This window comes from Spermophilus citellus (assembly GCF_964194105.1).
Source record: "Spermophilus citellus genome assembly, chromosome: 8".
NCBI lineage: Eukaryota > Metazoa > Chordata > Mammalia > Rodentia > Sciuridae > Spermophilus > Spermophilus citellus.
The window spans coordinates 10,243,693-10,262,351 of record NC_138189.1 but is presented as its reverse complement, the minus strand read 5'-3'; the positions used below and the strand labels follow the sequence as shown (position 1 = coordinate 10,262,351).

At 44.5% G+C, this 18,659-nt stretch overlaps 2 long non-coding RNA genes and 1 pseudogene across 3 annotated transcripts in view; 1 reads left to right on the top strand and 2 right to left on the bottom strand.

Annotated features, from left to right (window-relative positions):
• Positions 1-17,067, top strand: part of LOC308654787 — a 133,763-nt gene extending 116,696 nt beyond the window's left edge. Inside the window, exons 2-3 of the long non-coding RNA XR_014023318.1 lie at positions 10,653-10,804; positions 16,937-17,067. This is a non-coding gene — a long non-coding RNA (uncharacterized lncRNA). The remainder of the gene's footprint in view (positions 1-10,652; positions 10,805-16,936) is intronic.
• On the bottom strand, positions 5,468-6,743 carry LOC308654788. Its single transcript, XR_014023319.1, has 3 exons — positions 6,420-6,743; positions 5,957-6,052; positions 5,468-5,554 (listed from the first exon to the last, which is right to left on the bottom strand). It is a non-coding gene; the product is annotated as an uncharacterized lncRNA (long non-coding RNA).
• On the bottom strand, positions 12,705-13,365 carry LOC308654250 (presenilin-associated rhomboid-like protein, mitochondrial; annotated as a pseudogene). Its single transcript has one exon. The product of its transcript is annotated as a presenilin-associated rhomboid-like protein, mitochondrial (transcript).
• Positions 17,068-18,659: the final 1,592 nt, after the last annotated feature.

The window sequence follows — 18,659 nt, the reverse complement described above, 5'->3', positions numbered from 1 at the left end:
GCTTTGAAAGCTTGTTTTCTTCCTGCTGCTCCCTGATACCTTACAAGGATCAGGGAATTGAATTCCTGTTTGGACACCCCCGCCCCGCCTCTAAGACATCCAGAAGCATGGCCTAGGGAGGAAGCACACACACTCACACACAAGCCTAGCTACTTTTAATAGCTGGTAAGAGCCAGAGAAAATCCAATTACAGATGAATCGATCCATTAAAAAGAAAGGGGGAGAATAAAAGAAAGAATGTTGGAGAGACAGAACCAAATTACAGCCGGATAATAGAATTAAGGGTCTGTAGAACAAACTGGGAAAAATAACAAAGGGATCCGGGGTTGGGGGCTCCTTCATGGCTCTCTGATGATTTGATTCTCTGGGCAGTGAGACTCCAGAGTGGGCGGTGTAGGGCCATAAGAAGTGAGCAGATCAGGAAGAGCCGGAATTGTGTTTGGCAAATTATATTGTACAAAAAAGCGAACCACCACCGTCACCCCCACGTGTGGTCTCTGGAAAGAGGGTTGCATCTGGGTTAAAGAGAGGCTTGCAGCCAAGGATGGGAGCAGAGAGAGCACCCAGGTTTTTGGTCTGCCTTGCTTCGTGGTTTTTCTCTTTCCTAAGAAATTCCCGGGGCTTTCAAAGAAACATCTCACTGTTAAACAGCATTGCTTTCTCGCATGCAAACACTGAGAACAACACCAGCACTTTTAAGTTTATTTATTTTCTATTTCGGGGGAGGGGGGAAGAGAGGAAGGTGGGGCTGTTAATCCGGCAACAACCTCTACAGCTGTGCCTATTATTGGTGGGTTCTAGAATAACATCCGTTGCGGTGTATTTATGGAAAGGCCTCCTTAACTAGGCCACATAAAGAGCCAGCGCATCTATAAATAAATTAAGGAGGCTGCGAGGCGCGGGCGGCTGCCCCTCTCCAGGCCCTGCCGCGCAGCTGTCGTCTTTGTGCGCGGCTTCCCAGCTCCATTGTCCACGCCCGCGCACCCGGGCGGGGGCGGCGCGTGCGCGGCGGGCGCACCTTGGCCAGCGGCGTCTGGGGCTGCGCTCCAGTGGGGAGGCTGTGCTGCTCCGCGGCTGTGGGCTGGCCTTGCTGGGCGCGGAGGTTCCGGCCCCTGACTCGGCCCTCGCAGGTGACCAGCCTGCGGTCACCTCCTGGGAGCCAGCTGCACCAGCCTGGGCTCAGGCCGGGCTGACAGATGGTGGTGTTGAGAAGTGCGTAGGGGAGGGCGGGGTGATGGGAGGACAGCGCGGGACACAAGAACAAGGAAATCACCCTGAATATGTGAGACGGAACAGGCCAAAGGTGGGGGCGATGTGTAAGAACCAGGGAAACTTCTCCCCCCAGCCTGGGAGCCCAGTCTTTTCTTTCCATCCTTCTGCCAGTCTTCGCTCTTGGGGTCAGGCATAGAGGATCCCGAGTTTTAGCAGGTGTTTTGCTGGGTACTCAGAGGGGAGACTTAAAAATAAATAATAAGTAAAATAAAATCGTAAAATTGGCACCCCTTTCCACTGTAGAAACGGGTCAGAGAACTTCCTGCAGCTTGGCAGGCATTTCTGGATTTTGTGGGACTTCTATCTTGAAAAGGACTGCACTACTCAAAGCAGGACCCTTGGACCTGCAAAGGCAGTATGTCCTGGTTCTAAAAGTGGATTCTCAGGCCCCAGGACCCACTGAAGCAGAACCTGCCCTTTCACAAGATCCCCTGTGGGTTTCTAGGTACATTCCCTTTGAAAAGCTCTGGCCTGCCATACTGGAGGTTATTAACTCTGGTTGCACATGAAGATCACCTGGAGTTAGGGGTTGCTCTGTATCCTTGCCAATGATGGTGACGCTCTAAGTCCCAGTGCCTGTGAATATGACCTTATATGGAAGTATGGTCTTTATAGATGATCAAATTCAAATTAAGTCAGGAGGGTGAGCTAAAGTAGCATGACTATGTGCATATCAGAGAGACAGACAAACATGCAGAGAATGTCATGTGGAGATGAAATCAGAGGTGGCAGTGGTGTATATAGAAGCCATGGAATTTCAGAGGTTTCTAGCTATCACCAGGTGCTAGGAGAGAGGCACAGGTTCTCTCCCAGGACCTTCAGAAGGAACCACCTTGCCAGCACCTTGATCTGGACTTCTAGCTTCCAGAATTCAACAGAAAAACAAAACAAGCAAGCAAAAAATAAACACCGTTGTTTAAGCCACCAGATTGGTAAGATTATGAACTTTTTATTCTGGCAGCTCTAGCTAACCGAAACACCCAGATATTTCCAAGAACAAGCCAGGTGTCTGAACTTTATCTGAAACGTTTGCCATCAGAGTACATAGGGGTGTGACCCATGGACCTGCATTTTCTACATGTCCCTTGGGCAACCTGAAGTGGTTGGGCATGTGGGATCCAGACCTCATCTACTCCATCATCCAGGGCCCTTACTAAGAGAGAGCATACCAGTCTGCTTGGAAACTACCAGCGATGGGACAGCTAGATGCATCATGGAAAGTTTTAATTGTTTATAGAAATTTTTTTTAAAGATAAAATCCCCTGTGATTTTCTCCATTAGAAAGGAGGATACTGAGGTCTCAAGGTGTTTAGTGACTCACCCAAACCAGTCACTACAGGACTGACTGTGGATCTGAATCCAGGTAGTTGTCAGAATTTATTTGACTGACCATTTAAAATATCCAGACCGCCCAACAGTTTACAAAAAACATCTCAGTGGTGAAAACAGGCTTCCTTTGGTGCTGGGAGAGGGACAGCCAGAAGAGGGCCATGAGGTTGGGGCTCTGGGATTTGCCCTGTGTGTGTACAGAACCTAAATGAGCTGGAAGGGGGAGGCTAGAGGATAAATTCATTTCTTGTTTAAGTGCCTGCTCCTGACCCTGGAGCCTTAAATGGTCCCAGGCAGGTCTCGCTTGCTCCATGGCTCCTGTGTTCACACCTGTGCAATGGGATAATAGGCTCTGCCCTTCCTATATTAGAGCAGTCTGGAGGGTCTCCAGTGCGATGGCAGATGGGAATATGCCCCAGGGACCAAGTTCAGTGATTACTACTTGACATGAGGAGAGAACTTAAACTGTTTTCATGAGACGACTTTTCACCAGGGCAACTCTGGCCACTCCTCCTCCCAACCCACAGCTTTGATTTCTGCTTAATTTCTACCAGGCTTCCAAGCTTAAGTGGAAGTGGGAAGCATTGGGAGGATTAGGTAGGGAGAGACCAGTCAATCCAGTCCTCTACTCCCCTCCTTCCAGGGCACACCCACAATGGACTGTGTGTCCCCCCTTCCAATAGAGAGCCCCTGAGCCTCATTTGCTTGGGAGAAGGGCTTTCCATTTCCTTTATCTTTTAGAAATTTAGATTCCCATTCCTCATCTATCTCATCTATTAAAAGGAAGGATTTGACTTATTCAGGTTTCAAAAGTCCTGATATTGTTTTGATTCCCACTCTGAGGTTTTTTGTTTGTTTGTTTGTTTTTTTTTTTATTGATTTCTGTATCCATTCATTCTACCGACTCCCCTTGGAGTGAGCTCTGTTCCAGACGCTGTGGGCGCTGGCAATACGGAACGGATGAACATGCTTTCCTGTGCTCTGGGAGGTTCCAAGAAATCATGAATGGTGTGACTCTACTTTGTGTACAACCAGAGAAATGAAAAATTGTGCTTCATTTGTGTACTATGAATTGAAATCCGTTCTGCTGTCATGTATAACAAATTAGAAGAAATAAATAATTTTTAAAAAAATTAAATTAAAAAAAAAAAAGAAATGCTAAGAGCTGCACATAGTTCATGGTGGTTTTCAAGGCTGTTGTTCTCACAGGTCTCACAGCTGCCTTCTCCCTCCCCTTGCGGTGTGGGGGGTGCTCTTATTCCTGGCCATGTGACCTTGGGCAGTTCACAGCATCTCAATAAATATCAGCCAGTCACTATTCTAAGAGCTTCCTTTATGTCAATTGTTGACAACTGTAGGGTGTAAATATTATTAGTGTCTCTGTTTTGGAGATGAGGGAACATAGGCACAGAGAAGTTAGCTTATTTGCCACACATCACAAAACTCATTGCAGAACCAAGAATGAAGTCCAGACTCTTTGACTTCTTATTACAGGTCCATGTTAACCTGTCTCCCTAAGTTGTCCCCTGTGTCAACCTTGTGATCTAACACAGCTATTCAGATTAATGCATGGAGGAGGAGGAGTGGGGGAGTAGGGGAGGGCAAGAGGGCAGGAGGAGGAAGGAGAGGAGGGGAGAAGTGGAGAGAAGGGGGAAGAAGAACAGCAAATTCATTTTTTTGGTAAAGACATCTGAAATCCTTCATGGGTCTTCCCTTTTCAAAACTGCACACATAGCACAAATTTTCTGTATTAGGAGAAAATCAATGGAAGATGTTGAGAAAATGTAAAGGATGAAGTTTTTCCCAATTAAGGGATTTGGGGAAAGAAAACTTTGAATGCTTAGTATATAAGAGACCTTGCATTGAATACTCTCATATGAGCAATCTACTCTATATGAGAGAAAGAGAGAGAGAGCGTGTTAGAGTTATATATAGATGATATGATCCCACACAGTTCAGAGGTAGTACTGTCCCAGTTTTATAGATGAAAAAATGAAGGCTCAGAGAGGTGACGGTGACGTGCCTACAAGGTTGGCAAGTGGCAGAGCCTGGGTTTTAAGAAAGAGCTGTCTGATTCCAAACCAGCACTCTCCTTACACATCTCTGGGCTCTTGGGCAGACAGGAATCAGCAGTTCTCTGCAGTTAGAATTCATCTGTTTACCCTTCATCCTTCATTTATCAACGGTTCGTGGAGCAATTTCTGTGTGCTATTTATCTACAGATCATTCAACCAAAACAATCCCACAGTCTTTTCTGTCAGGAGCTGTAGTTTTAAATTATTGTATAATTATATCTTCTCTGACATACAAGATGTACCCAAGGAATCTTCACATTAAGGGTAAAGAAATCTGATACCCCAAGGGGAGGAATCACCTCACTTGCCCCCCTGGCTCTCTGTGTACAGCCTGAAGGTAGGTTGGCAAAGCCAGAGGAGCCTTTTGAACTTCAAGGTCTTGCAGGAGTAGGTAGGTCACAGAAAGAGATATTCCCAGTTCTCCTTGCTGCTTGGGCAGATTGGCTTCTCATTGTTTTGTTCTATGTTAGTAGTTCTAAGACATTGCATACGACAAATCAGAATGAAGATGATGTGTGTGAAGTTAAATTCAGAAAAAAATGCAAACAATGCAGTAAAGTTCAAGAATGACTAAAATTAAAGCCATTTCCCCCTTTCTTTTATAAGAGAGATATGTAAATTCAATTGAATTCCCTGTGCTGTGCTAGGAATCTTGTGCTGGGTCATTCAATTTAATCCTCCTGACTGCCCCTAGTGAATATATGAATATGAATATATTATTATAAAATAGAGATGCTGTTTTAGCCTATTTTGTGTTGCTATAGTGAAATGTCTGAGGCTGGGTATTTTATATGTAAAAGAGGTTTATTTGGCTCTTGATTCTGGTGACTGAAATATCCAAATAGTGTGGTGTTGGTGTTCTGGTAAGGGCCGGTTGGCTACATCAAAACAGGGTGGGAAAGTAGAAAGAGAATTGGTCATGTGTAGAAAAGACTAAGAATATGGGGTGGCCCTGCTTTATTAATATCCCACTAACTCACTCCAGAGTACTGGTATTAACCCTGTCAGAACCCGACCCAGTTATCTGCCACTGGTCCCCACTGCCTGAAGTTTTCACCACCTCAACATCCCCCAGTGGAGACCGTATGTCCAGCACATGAACCATCCTGGGACGAACCACACCTGAACCCTAGCACACTGAATTATTTGAGATAATGCAAATAAGAAACCAAGTCCAGTACCAGGCTTGTAGTTGTTGTTCAAGGGTGGGCATTGTGGCTGGTGCTTGAAGTCCAGTTGGTGGTGTGGAATGTAAGTCCCAGAGAGATTCAGCAACTTACCTATGATCACACAGTGAAGGAGTGGTGGAGCAGGGATCCAGCCCAGACCTTTCTGGCCCCAAAAGTCACTCATATGCTTCCTATGGCACCTTGGTGCTACCAAATCATATTTTGCAGGGAGAGGGGGAGAAAGAACAAAGCACAACTTTTTATCTTTTTTTTTTTTTTTTAAGATCTGAAAGTCTGTTTCCCCAGGACCAACCCTGTCTGTGTTTTTTTTTTTTTTTTTAATCTATCTTTCCACTTCTAGTTATCTAGACTCACTAATAAAAGGCCACCATACAGTCCTTTATGACGTCCTGGCTCCACTCAAAGCCTTAAAGGTAACCTGTGAGAAACCAGAAGGCACCATCGCCCTGGGCTTCAGGTCTTTCTCAAGCCCAGAGCTAATGAGACTTCCCCTCCATGGTGACTCACAACCATCTCCCTCCCTGCCCCTTGGCCAACCAGGCTTATGACTCACCCTGGCTTCTGACCGTCTCAGAAGAACTACAAATTTGAGTTCAACCCTTCAAGGGCGAGAAGCACCACGGTTAACCCCTCTTCCTCCTCGTTGACCAAGGGGAACTCCACGTCCCTGGGGGTTCCCCCATCAGCTGGCAGCTCCATTTTTGCTCCCTCCCGAGGTCTTTAGTCAAGGGGACATCCCCAGGTCCAATGAGGTCAGGTTGAAAAAGCTTCAAGACCCAGACATTGGGTGAATTCTGGGGTTTTGCAAGAGAATTAGACCGAGGAAGCCAAGTCTTCTGTCAAGCCAAAGTTATCAGGGATCCTGGCAGGAGCAGGGGGCCCCTTGGTGTCTGTCATTGCCTGTGGTTTCAGGGCCAGTTATAATTAGCAAGATGGCTCATCCCCGAGGAAAGTGGAGAATGAGCCTCAGAACTGGTCCCCCTGCCTCCCTTCTGGCCTCCCTCCAGCTTGTCCATCATTATGTCATTCTCAGGCTTAAGATCTTTAATGACTTCCCTTTAACCTCTGTTTAACAAGAGGAAGAATATTTTATAGCTTAACTAAAAAGGAAAAAAAGAGAGAACACCTCTCCTCTCCTCCTGTGCCTCCGGCTTTCCCTCTCAACTGTCCCTGGTCCTCTGTGGCTTCGTTCAGCTGCTGTCTCTTCTGACTTGTCAGGCTGGGCTGCGTACCTACTCTGTGCCTCTGTTACACACCTTGGAATTCCTTTGAGACCAGTCCTCACTCACCTTCACCATACTCGAGCTTTGCATCTATTCATCCACCTTTGTAACCGTGCCTTGAGTTCCTCAAGGGACAGAGCCATGTTAGTGCTAGCAACATCGTAGGTGACTGAAACATGTCGCAAGGTGATTGGGAGTTTGCCTGTGCATTATTTTATGCTCTTGGAGATCCACTGGAAATTAGGGAAAGTCATTTCTCCCTCTTCCAGAAGGGTTAACTATTCTGTGCTGCTGAGATCTGAATTTTCTTTTTTTCCTAATGAAAGCAATAAATAGCCTTTTGGGGTTTTAGGGAGAAGGAATGGGCAGGGCCTTTCCCTACCCAACACATATATTTTTTTCCCATTTGAATTCACTTGAGTTATAGTCTAAAGTAGAAAGGGGCTTCTTCAACCAACTCAACCCCCTGGTGAATTGGTTGGATCTTTAGGGGTGGGTCAATGCGTGGCTAGGGGAATGTTTACTAAGTTGTTTTAGCTGAAAAGTGGGCTTCCAGAGGTTTTCTGGTGGCTTATTAGACCTGCTGTTGAGTGCAGTGGCCTCAGGAGCTCTGGCAAAGGCCCCTGCATCTGAGCTTTTGCAGAGGGGGGCATTTCTGCTGACATTACCATCTACTTTTTGATCCATGACAGCTGAGCAAGTCAGCACCAGGGACTGAAATTGAGAACTAAGGCTCATGTCTCCTCACCATTCCACTTTTTTTTTTTTTAATAGAGAGAGAGAGAATATTTTTCATATTTAATTTTTAGTTTTCGGTGGACACAACATCTTTATTTTATTTGTATGTGGTGCTGAGGATCGAACCCAGCGCCCTGTGCATGCCAGGCGAGCACACTACAACTTGAGCCACATCCCCAGCCCACCATCCCACTTTTTGTTTCACCCAACTGAACGAGGGTTCCCATTAAAAAGTGTGCCTAGGTCTGAACTTCCTTGATAGGCAAGTCTTTCTTGGAGTATTTCTATACACCAAAGAATCCCAGTGAACGAACGAGGCACACCACTAGTCTTGCAAGTGAATCAGAGGGAATGAGGGAGGTTTCCGTGACTTAATATAAAGAGTGTTGGCATTGGGCCTGCAGCGGCATGCCAGTCATGGCCCTTCCTTGTGGTGCTCACTTGTATCCCATGCAAAAGACCAGATGGTCACATGATCAGGATGATTTGGTATGTACTGAGGTAGAGGGGATCGCTGAGGGGACAGAAATCTAGCCAGGACTTGGGGAGGTAGGGAAGGTTTCCTGGAGCGGATGGTACTTGAACTGATCCTTAAAGGCGAACATTAATAGAGTCTATAATTAAAAACAAAATAAGAAGAGTGTGCCAAACACCAGGAGGCAGGTAGGGAGAGACAGAGAGGCGTGTTAGGAGACGGATGCTCACTGGCAAGTGAAACGTGTGATATTAATGGTGGGAGTTGAGAGTAGAGAGTTAAGACACAGAGCCAGGGTGCTCTGGACTTGATTTCAAGGATGATGGGCAGAAAACAAAGGGTTTCAGAAGGTCAAATTTCTGCTTGAGAAAGATACATTAATGAGTGCAATTAATTATGGAGTTATGATAGATAAACCCTGAATTCATTAATGCCATGCAAGATTATTTCTCAGAGGCATATGTTCTAGTTGGCAACAGAAAGACGTCTTCTCCGTGAAGTGACTCAGGGTCCCAGGTTGACACTGGCCTTACCATTTTCAAGACATGCCTTCCAAAGCTGTCTGGTGACCAGCGCTGAGCTAGCAGAGCAGGCAAGGGTTCAGAGAAGGGGTGTGCAGAAAGCTTTTAAGGATTAGGCCAGGAGGTGGGCACATGACCTCCATCTGCACTCCACTGTCTAGGACTCAGTAGGCCTAGTCACACGACACTGCTAACAGCAAGGGAGCCTGGGCAACGTGGCGGTAGGAGAAACACATAACTTCCTCTCTATCCTTTATTGTTCTTAGTTGGGAAAGATCCCTGTGGCAAAACATAATTAACAAGAAAAAATCAAACAAGGTTTTATCGACACACATGCCTCACATGTCCTTGGTAGATGTGTAAGGAACAGTGAGTGGACTGCAAAGAGGTGGCTTTGAATTCAGGTTTAAATGCCTTTGACCACTGAAACAGCACCCACAACCAAAAACTGAGGGCCTGTGGAAGATCAGTGATGGGGAGACTCCCAGTGCTATGGTTTGAATGTCCCTGCAGAACTCAAGTTGAAATTCAATTGGCACTATCATAATAAGAGGTGAGGACTTTGCGAGATGATTAGGTTATGGGGGATGCCATTTTGGATATGTTGAATTTGCAGTGTTTATGAGAAAAAGGGTCATCAGAGTACGGTCTGGGCTCAGAGAGAAGATAAAGGCCGTGAGCCGATTAGGGAAGATTAACAAGTATGGAGCCAAACAAATATGGTTTCTAGACTAAGAAGGAGAGGGAGAAAAAAACCCTGGAACAACAGATGGCAAGAAGGGAGAAGAAAAGGTAATTGTCCAAAGGATCCAGAACATAGACATAGAAGTATTCTGGAGAACATTCCTTATCTTTCTCCAGGATCTTGAGGGCAATGTACACGTGATTGTCCTTGCCAAGTGTCAGGAACCACTTTTTTGATGTTGGCAGAGCAACTCTCTGAAGGAACTTCGTGTTTAGTGGGGAAAATGCTTGGGTTGATCATGGATTACTTTTCCCCATATCCAGAGAATTTTTCTTTTCTTTTTAAACAGTTTTGGTTAATATATATTTTAATTTCACATTATAATTTTACACATTTATGGAGCACAGTGTGGCATTTTGATGCATGTATGCAATACATGTAATGATCTGGTCAGGATAATTGGAATACCTGTCACTTCAGACATACATCATTTCTTTGCACTGGGAACACTGAAAATCCTCCCTGTTAGCTATTTTGAAATGGCCAGTTCAATGTCGCTGGCCCTAGTTACCATCCTCCTTCTCTTATTCAACTGCATCCTGGTACCCCTTCACTATTTGCTCTCCAGCCCTCTCTGCCCTACACTCTTCTCAGGTTCTGGGAACCACCATTCTATTTCCCTGGAGATCAACTTTAGCTTTCATATCTAAGTGAGAACAAGCAGCATTTGTTTTTATGCCTGAAGTATTTCACTTAACATAATTTCATTCAGGATGCGGAAAATGACAGAATTTCATTCTTTTTTATGGTTGAATAATATCCCATTGTGAGTGTATACCTCATTTTCTTTATTCAGTCACTTACCAATGGACACGTAGGTTGATTCCACATCTTGGTCATTGTGAACAATGCTGCAACAAACACGTGAGTGTAATCATCTCTTTGAAATACTGAGTTCATTTCTTTAAATACATACCCAGTGGTGGGGCAGCTGGGTCATACGGTAGTTCTATTTCTAGTTCTTTTGAGGAATCTTCATGCTTCTTCCAAAATGGTTGAACTAATTTACATTCCCACCAACAGTGTCGGGAGTTCCCTTTTCTTCCCATCCTCTCCAGCATTGTTATTTTTTGTCCTTTTGCAGAATTCCTTTCCTCCCCTGGTGATGGGTGGCCAACAGAGACGTTTCCTTCCATGTGCCAAGAGTTCCACCCCTGCAAGCTCACTGTATTTGATGAGGAGTTTTGCCTTTTCTTCTTGGAACTAACAGGGGAAGGGAAAAGTCTGTCTGTGGAGGTAAGCAGGAGAAGGTGCTACCCAGGAGCTGATAGCCCTTCAGTTGGGAACTGTATTCTTCCTTTCTTTATTTAATGGGAACAATGATACCAGCTCAGTGTTGAGGTTAATCTGCATCAGTGAATGGAAGGTTGTTGATAGTAAATATCCCATGCTTCAAAATAAGAATGATAGTAATGTGGTGATGATGATGATGAAGAGGATGATAGCAGCTTACAAATAGATCACTCCAAGTGCTTTACAAATACAATCTCTATTAATCTCATAACAATGCTGTACCCTAGAACTCTCATTACCTAATTCCTTTGAATAGGTGAGAACATTGAGACAGAAGAGGCCTTGGGTTTGAAGGTGGGAGGAATTCTGGATGGCAACATTAGAACTAGCTCTGAACACATCCCTGAGGATGAACAACTCAGGGCATGGAAGACTTGGTAATTAGGAAAGCATCCATCTCCTGCTGAGCAGGGACCTAGAAACAGGGAATGGCTTGGGGTGATGACGTGCATGCACTTCCTTGGTGGGAGAAAAATGGAAGATATGTCACTCCTCCACATTTGCCCTGAAGTACAGAGAATACAGGCTTTCATTGAGTTAGGCTCCGGTTTACCTTCTTCTCTTCTTGGCTTCTCAAATCTCCTGGTGATTCCAAGAGGGGCAGAGTGATGAACACTGGGACTGGCCAAAGTCTAAAAGAGGTTTCCTTTACTTTCCATCCATCCCATAATATGCATGAGTAGTTTCATGCCTGCCTAGCCTCTATTTTCTTTCTTTGGATTTTTCTTAAAAATAACAACTAGATGTATAAACATATGTAACCACCTAGTATTTTTGATTTTTAATTATTTTTATTTTTATAATAAATTTACTTAATTGGCCACTTGTTTTTTTCTGTTGCTGAAAACTGAAGAAATTTAACTAGTAGGTATCCTCTTCTGCCTTGGTTTTTCCACCTATGAAGTGGGGATAATAAAACTTGCTGCTTACCCTCAGAGGTTGTGCAGATTAAAGCGGTATGTCAGTAAAACATTACTAGATGCTTGGATGAAAGTTGTTGTAGAACTACAAAGTCTTGTCCTTAATCCTGTCTGTACTTCCAAATGTCTTTCCTGACATATCATAAAGCAGCTTTTATCCTGAGAAGAGGTCCCTCCTGCTACTATCTCTGTGAACAGTCCCAGGATTGCACAACCTGCTTGCTGAGTTCCAGGCCCCCATTCAGATGAAAGTACAGCACTTCAGCCTGAGAAGGAGCTGCTCGATATACATTGTGGCCATTGTGCATTATTTAATGATAAGGATGTCAGCTTGGTTCCCTAGGTTGTCTGGTTTCTAGGGTTAAAGCTCACATTTCTGACCTCAAATCAAAATAACATGAAAAAAAAAACCCATCAAATTCAGGGCTGGGATTGTGGCTCATCGGTAGAGCACTTGCCTAGCATGGGTTCAATTCTCAGCACCACATAAAAATAAAGGCATTGTGTTGTGTCCATCTACAAAAAAGATTCATTCTCTCTCTCTTAAAAAAAACCCATCAAATTCAGGGCTGGGATTGTGGCTCATCGGTAGAGCACTTGCCTAGCATGGGTTCAATTCTCAGCACCACATAAAAATAAAGGCATTGTGTTGTGTCCATCTACAAAAAAGATTCATTCTCTCTCTCTTAAAAAAAACCCATCAATTTCAGAGAGAGAAGAGCTGCATCGTATTAGAGCATTTGACAATTAGAAAAGTATGTATCATGGTTAAAACTATAACACCTTCTGGGTTATAAGGTATTTTATAAACATCTATTATCTTCCTGGGAAAAGGATTTTACTTTTTTATACAGATATAAACCTTTATTTCACGTTTTTGTCATGATTCACTTTCTAATCAGACAGGTACTGGGTTTCGGAGTTTAAAATACCAAGAGGCTAGATGCTAGGTGTCTTCCAGGTAGGATCTCAGACACGGTCTCTCCGGGCTCAGGTGTTCCTGGGGTTCCTAAGCAGCACAGATCAGCACACCGCTTTGACTTAGAGCTGCCTCCTTTTTGGGGACTATCAGTCCTCATTTCATGCCAGATTTTTACTTGAGGCTACCTATTCTTCCAAAAGAGTTCATGACCATAAGTAATATACCATATGCTGAAGAAAACTCCCCTAAGATGGGCTGCATGATCAAAATATTTCCATCCCAGGATGGTTCTGGCTGGATCCATGGCAATAATGGCTTTTAGGGCATTCCCTGTTGTGAGCCCTGGGAGGAAGGTGATGGTGAGCTCTGCTTTCGGGATCTTAGTGCCGACCCCTGTGGGCACAATCATGATCATACCTGATGCACTGAGAGGAGGTCCGAATGTTTCTGTGGCAACTTGACAGACACTATTGACAAATTTAGAAACAGCTAGATATGCTGCCAGAACTGCTCTTGACTCAGAACATTCTCTGTGCTGGAGGAAAAGCTCCACAAAACATATATTTTCTGCCATGTGAACTAAGGAGAAATGGCCGAATGTGACAGCAATGTTGGAAAACAAAGGACCTTTGAGGCCGGATTGGTGTGAAGTATCTGATCATCCTCTGCTGTGGAGGAGGTTCTCTCTATAGACAGAGCACAAGGACATTTGTACCAATGATACCTGTCACAGTCCTTTGGCTATCACTTAAGGTATTCTACCACGGGTCAATCCCCTTTGTGAGGTCTCCTTCTTTTTGTGGTTTCATGCTATCAAACCAATCAACTTTTATGCCATCAAAATAACAGCGCCCCAGGACCCTCCTTACTAGAGTATCTGGAAATTGTTAACCACATGTGACTCCTCAGTTATTACTTCTAAAGGAACCGATTTTTATTTATAATTTGCAAATATTATCAATGCATACTCATCAGAGAAAATGTGGAAATGTGGAAGTGTAGGAAATACATCAGTATTTCAAAAACTCACTGACCTGCCATGACTGTTCATTACATTTTCACACATTCCATTTTCCTTTGGGTCATAATTATTTCACATTTGTTGATACATTTTCTTCTGTACTTTTTCTTTTTATATTATATTATAACTCTATCAGTTACCTATTGCCATTCCAACTCTCAGTAGATTACAATAATGACCATACATGATTGCATATGGGTTCAAGGGGTAGCTGAAAAGTTTCTTAGATACTCTTATGACTTGATCATGGGTCTGTCACCAGATGTTCTTGGCTGGCTCCCAGACTGGTTTAGGGGACTACAGAAGTACCACAGATGGCTTCTTAAGTCCAGGGTTGTTCACATGGAGAGAAAGACAGGGTGGGAGGCAGAGAATAGAAATGGTTTCATCCTCACTGCCACCTGTTGCCCATGCAACTTACAAGACCCACATGGATTCTAGGGTGGGGAAGTCGATTTTATCTCTGTGTGGGAAGGGGCTTCCAGGTCATTTGCAAAGGTCAGGGATGGAGGAGTAAAGAATTTCAGCTAGTTTTCCCCATCAATTGAGCACACTGTCAAGTACACTTGGGTGGTTTTCTAGACATTTGCAATGGCCGTATAGTATCACACTGAGTGATTCCATTGTGGTGGTTTGATTGTGCTCCCCAACGTTCCTGTGCTGAGACCCTAACTCCTCAGTGTGCCCTTTTGGGAGTGGACCCTAGTGAAAGGTGTTTGGTGGTGGAGGAGGAGTCCTCATGAGTGGATTGAAGCCTTTCTTGAGTGAGTTTTTGCTCTGGAGAGACTGGCTTAGTTACCCCAAGAGTGGGCTGCTGTAAAGCAAGGGCACCTCGTGTCCTTCCTCATCTGCATGCACGCTGTGACCTGCAGCAGCACAGGTCTCTGGCCATAAATCGAGTAGATTCCAGTGCCAAGATCTTGGCCCTCCCAGGTTTCAGAATCATGAGCCAAAATAAACTTCTTTCCTTATAAATTACCCACTCCTGGCTGCTGTGGTAATAACAGAAAATGGATTAAGACATTCATCATAGATAATCTGAAGCATTCCCAATATGAAGGCATTTAGGTTTTTCTATTTTATTTTTGATGGCCAAATTATATGGGACCATAGAAGTTAGTACTTTAAGGGTTTATAAATATTCCTATTGGTTTATTTTTTGTTGTTGTTGTTTAATTTCTTGCAAAGAATTTTCCAAAAGGCTGACACCAATTTAAGTTCACATCTGTGATCTATGAGGACTTATTTCACTGCCTTTCCACTAATATTAAGTACTGAAGAAATAATCTCTGCTGAAACAAATAAAGAACCTCTCCACAAGTCTTGTCAGTGTAGTTGGCATTTTATAAACTGCTGGTACAGAAAGAAAGGAAGGGAGCAGAGAGGAGTCCAGCAACAAGGCCAGCCTGCAGTCCACCAAGAGGCCCCTGTCCTGCTGTGTGGCCATCTCAGTTATTTGTGATGCTCCTCAGCGTGGACACTCTCTGGAGTCACGTGAGGAAATGCACTTTTCGTCTTTTACTTCACTGTGTCCCTAGACGATTTAATCACAGGATTCATTTTCTGCATCAATGTTAGAACAACTGTTTTGAGTGGATCAATTTCGGGGAAATGGCATCATGATAAAACATAGCTGTTCCTCAAGGTAAGAATTTCAGACTCTCTGGTAAGGCAGGGTGACTCAACAGAGCCCGGACTTCTGATCATTCCTACATCATACTAAACTTCATGAAAAAGAAATGAAACTTGTCAATGAAAATAGCCAGCTTCTCTCTCCTCCCAGTCCTTCTGTTTGCAGAGATGTGTTCATGAGCTTTTAGGCTTTGAGGGACACATTCTTTGCTGAAAACAGCATTGGGTTTTTGTTGTTGTTTTGTGTGTTTTTTTCCTCCTCCTAAAATCTCCCCAGCAGAACAAATTCTGGCCCCACACCTGGGGGGCTGGCCCTCATCAAGACTTCTCTGCTCCAAGTACGCTCTGCAGAGCAGCGCTGTCAACACCACCTCAGGCCTCCCACACCAGCAGAACCGAGTCTGCACTTTAACAAGATGTCCTGGTGGCTCCTGTGCACATTACGAGTCTGGAAGCCCTGCAGGGGCCACGTGGGCCATCTAAGGGTTGTGTCTCTTTCTCCTGCTACTTGGTCTTTCTGAAGTCTATTTCAGCCTCCACCATACACTAAAAAGAGTTACCTGGGCACATTCTGCTTTTAGTCCTTTCAAACTCTCATCCAAGCAAGGCCACAGCCCCATTCTCCTGGTTCCTTTGCACAGGTTAAACTCACTAGAGAAAATAAGGTGACCAAATCAAACAGCAACAGCAACAACCTCACCAAATACGGAGGCAGAGCAGCACGGCAAAATAAAGGGTAGGATTGAATCAAGCCTGGGAGGCAAACGCAGACCCTGCTCCTGCAGGAACCCTTGTGCCTGCCTGGGGATCTGAGTCACAAGCCTGGCTCCGTTCCTTACTCTGTCTTGGGGAACTTGCCCAAAGTGGCCTGCACAGTGGTCCAGGGCTCTGTCCTAGGGTCCTCTCTGTCCCGGCATTGGAGCCCGGGAGTTTCCAGCAGAGAGTTTCTCATAGTTCCCCCCATGGCCCTCGTAGGCATGAGAGAATGCCGATTACCCTGTGGCCAAGAACTGGAGGGATGGACCCTCAAGCCCATGCCTGCTCTGTCCACTTTCCCATGCTATTTTCCCAGATGTGTTCTAACAGGTGTCAATCAAAACCCTGAGCCTTCTTTAAAAGAGACCCTCCCTCAAGCCAACTTTCAGGGAAGTGGCTTGGTTGTGGCAGGCCTCACCAGGCCCTGGGTTTGACAGGCACATGCATCTGCAACATGGGGCCATTCTTAACAGCTGCTGGTCTAAGGGTCATTAAGCATAAAAACTCCTTGGGAGATAGGAAGTGAGGGTGGCAAGGGATGGAAGCCACTTGGCGTTATAAAGCCCTGATTATGGACTGTTCATTGAGTTCTCTTACTAAGAAAGCATTATCCAGAAATATTTAAGGGTAAGGATCACAAAGAGACATCCTTCTTGTGCCTCTTATTAGCTGTGTGAGCTTGGAAAAGTTACTGAACCTTTCTGTGCCATAATTTTCTCATCTGTAAAAGGAGGATCATGGTGACTCCTGTCTGTCAGAGCCAGAATTGGCTGCAAAGTTTGCAGAACCTACTGCTAAATAACAATGTGGTGTCCTTTTCACAGGTGAAGAATTTCAAGCTGGCGTTTCTGAGCTCAGAGTCCCTCAGACTGGACAGATGGCACCTATGAAGATAGTCCTCCTTAAAGTGAAGATCGTTGCCGTGCCCGGGAAATGCATTGTAGTTATAAATAAAAAAATGCAAAAAAAATGCATTGTAGTTATAAATAAAAAAATGCATTGTAGTTATAAATAAAAAAATGCATTGTAGTTATAAATAAAAAAATGCATTATAGTTATAAATAAAAAAATGCATTGTAGTTATAAATAAAGCCTCCACAGCTATGCAGTACTGTGGTGTTTAAGCAATGGAAGAACTCAGGCTCTGAACCATGGAAGCACTTACCTGCCAGGGCCAGGCAGCTGAGGGCTGAGTGTGACTAGGCCTCCACTGCCAAGAGGCAGATATTCTATAGAGAAGTGCCAGGGGGTGGGGGGGGGCTACTGTGTCCCTGTCCCACCTGAGGTGAAGGGGGGGTCAGGGATACATCCGTTCCTGTCTGTCAGAGGTCGGGAAAGAGAGTGTTGCAGGTCCCATTTATGTGACACCGACAGACATTTAATTGGGTCAAAGCAGGGCTGAGAGTAGTGGCCCAGGATCTGACTGCAGGGAGACCCCAGGAGCGTTTCCAGCTAATGAAGACCAAGTCCCATTTCTCAGGCCTCTGGTTTCCTAAGTCCTCGAGTGACCCCGTCATCCTGTCCGTCAACTTCTCCTAAGTCTCTCTAGATAGCTTCATATAGGTGTGCTCACACAGTTACCAGTGGAAAATCACATTGTCTAGTTGTAGGGTGGATTCAAGGAGGAAGGGGCTATCCGGTCAATGACCTTACCTTCTCCATCAAATCTCTGCCCAGCACTTCTCGGCAAGGGCTTTCTGGATAACTCAATCTGTACCTCCAGGCACCCCGTACACCTGGCTCACTATTCCCTTCCACAACTTATTCCTTTCTAACTTTTATCATCCTGTAACTTATCATTTACTTTTCATTCATTTTGTTTATTGTCTGTCTCCTTGATTAGAATGTGAACCTAATGAGAGCAGAGCCTTTGCTCTATTTTACTGTTTAGCTCATAATTAATATTCAATAAGGACTTGTTGCATGAATGAAAGACCTCGACAGGCAAATAGTTAGCTCTGAAGCAGCGTTACACACCGTGAGCAAGGTGAGAAGTAGTAGTGTTTTGTCCTTCTAGAGACACACTGCCACCACAGAACTGAACTCTGCTCCATAGAATAAGACTTTAACCAACTTTGAGAGACTCTTCAAGACTGTACAGGCTTTGAGAGGCTCTAAGAGTCAGGCAGTTTTAGAGGTTTGAGGATCTTTTGGACACCCCTCACCAAACAGGTCAGTGAAGTCATCCTTTGAATGTGACTAAGGTGTGATATCCTTAAGTGTGACATGGTCCACTTCTCTTTTAGTTGTGAGATAAAAGAATCAGAAACAGAGATTTTATGCTTAGAGTAGGCCCTGAAGACACCTGTGATATGTAACAGGTCTAGCAACCACTTCATGTGCCCTTGTGCAACTACCAGGTGACAGGTGAAACTTGGAATCCCAGACAAAAATAGCCTCAGCTTATTATATGGTACAGATCCATTTAAAAAAGTGCTGCTAAGTCATTAATCTCCAGGATATATAAGGAACTCAAAAAACTTAACACCAAAAAAACCCTCAAATAACCCATATCAATAAATGGGCAAAGGAACTGAACAAATACTT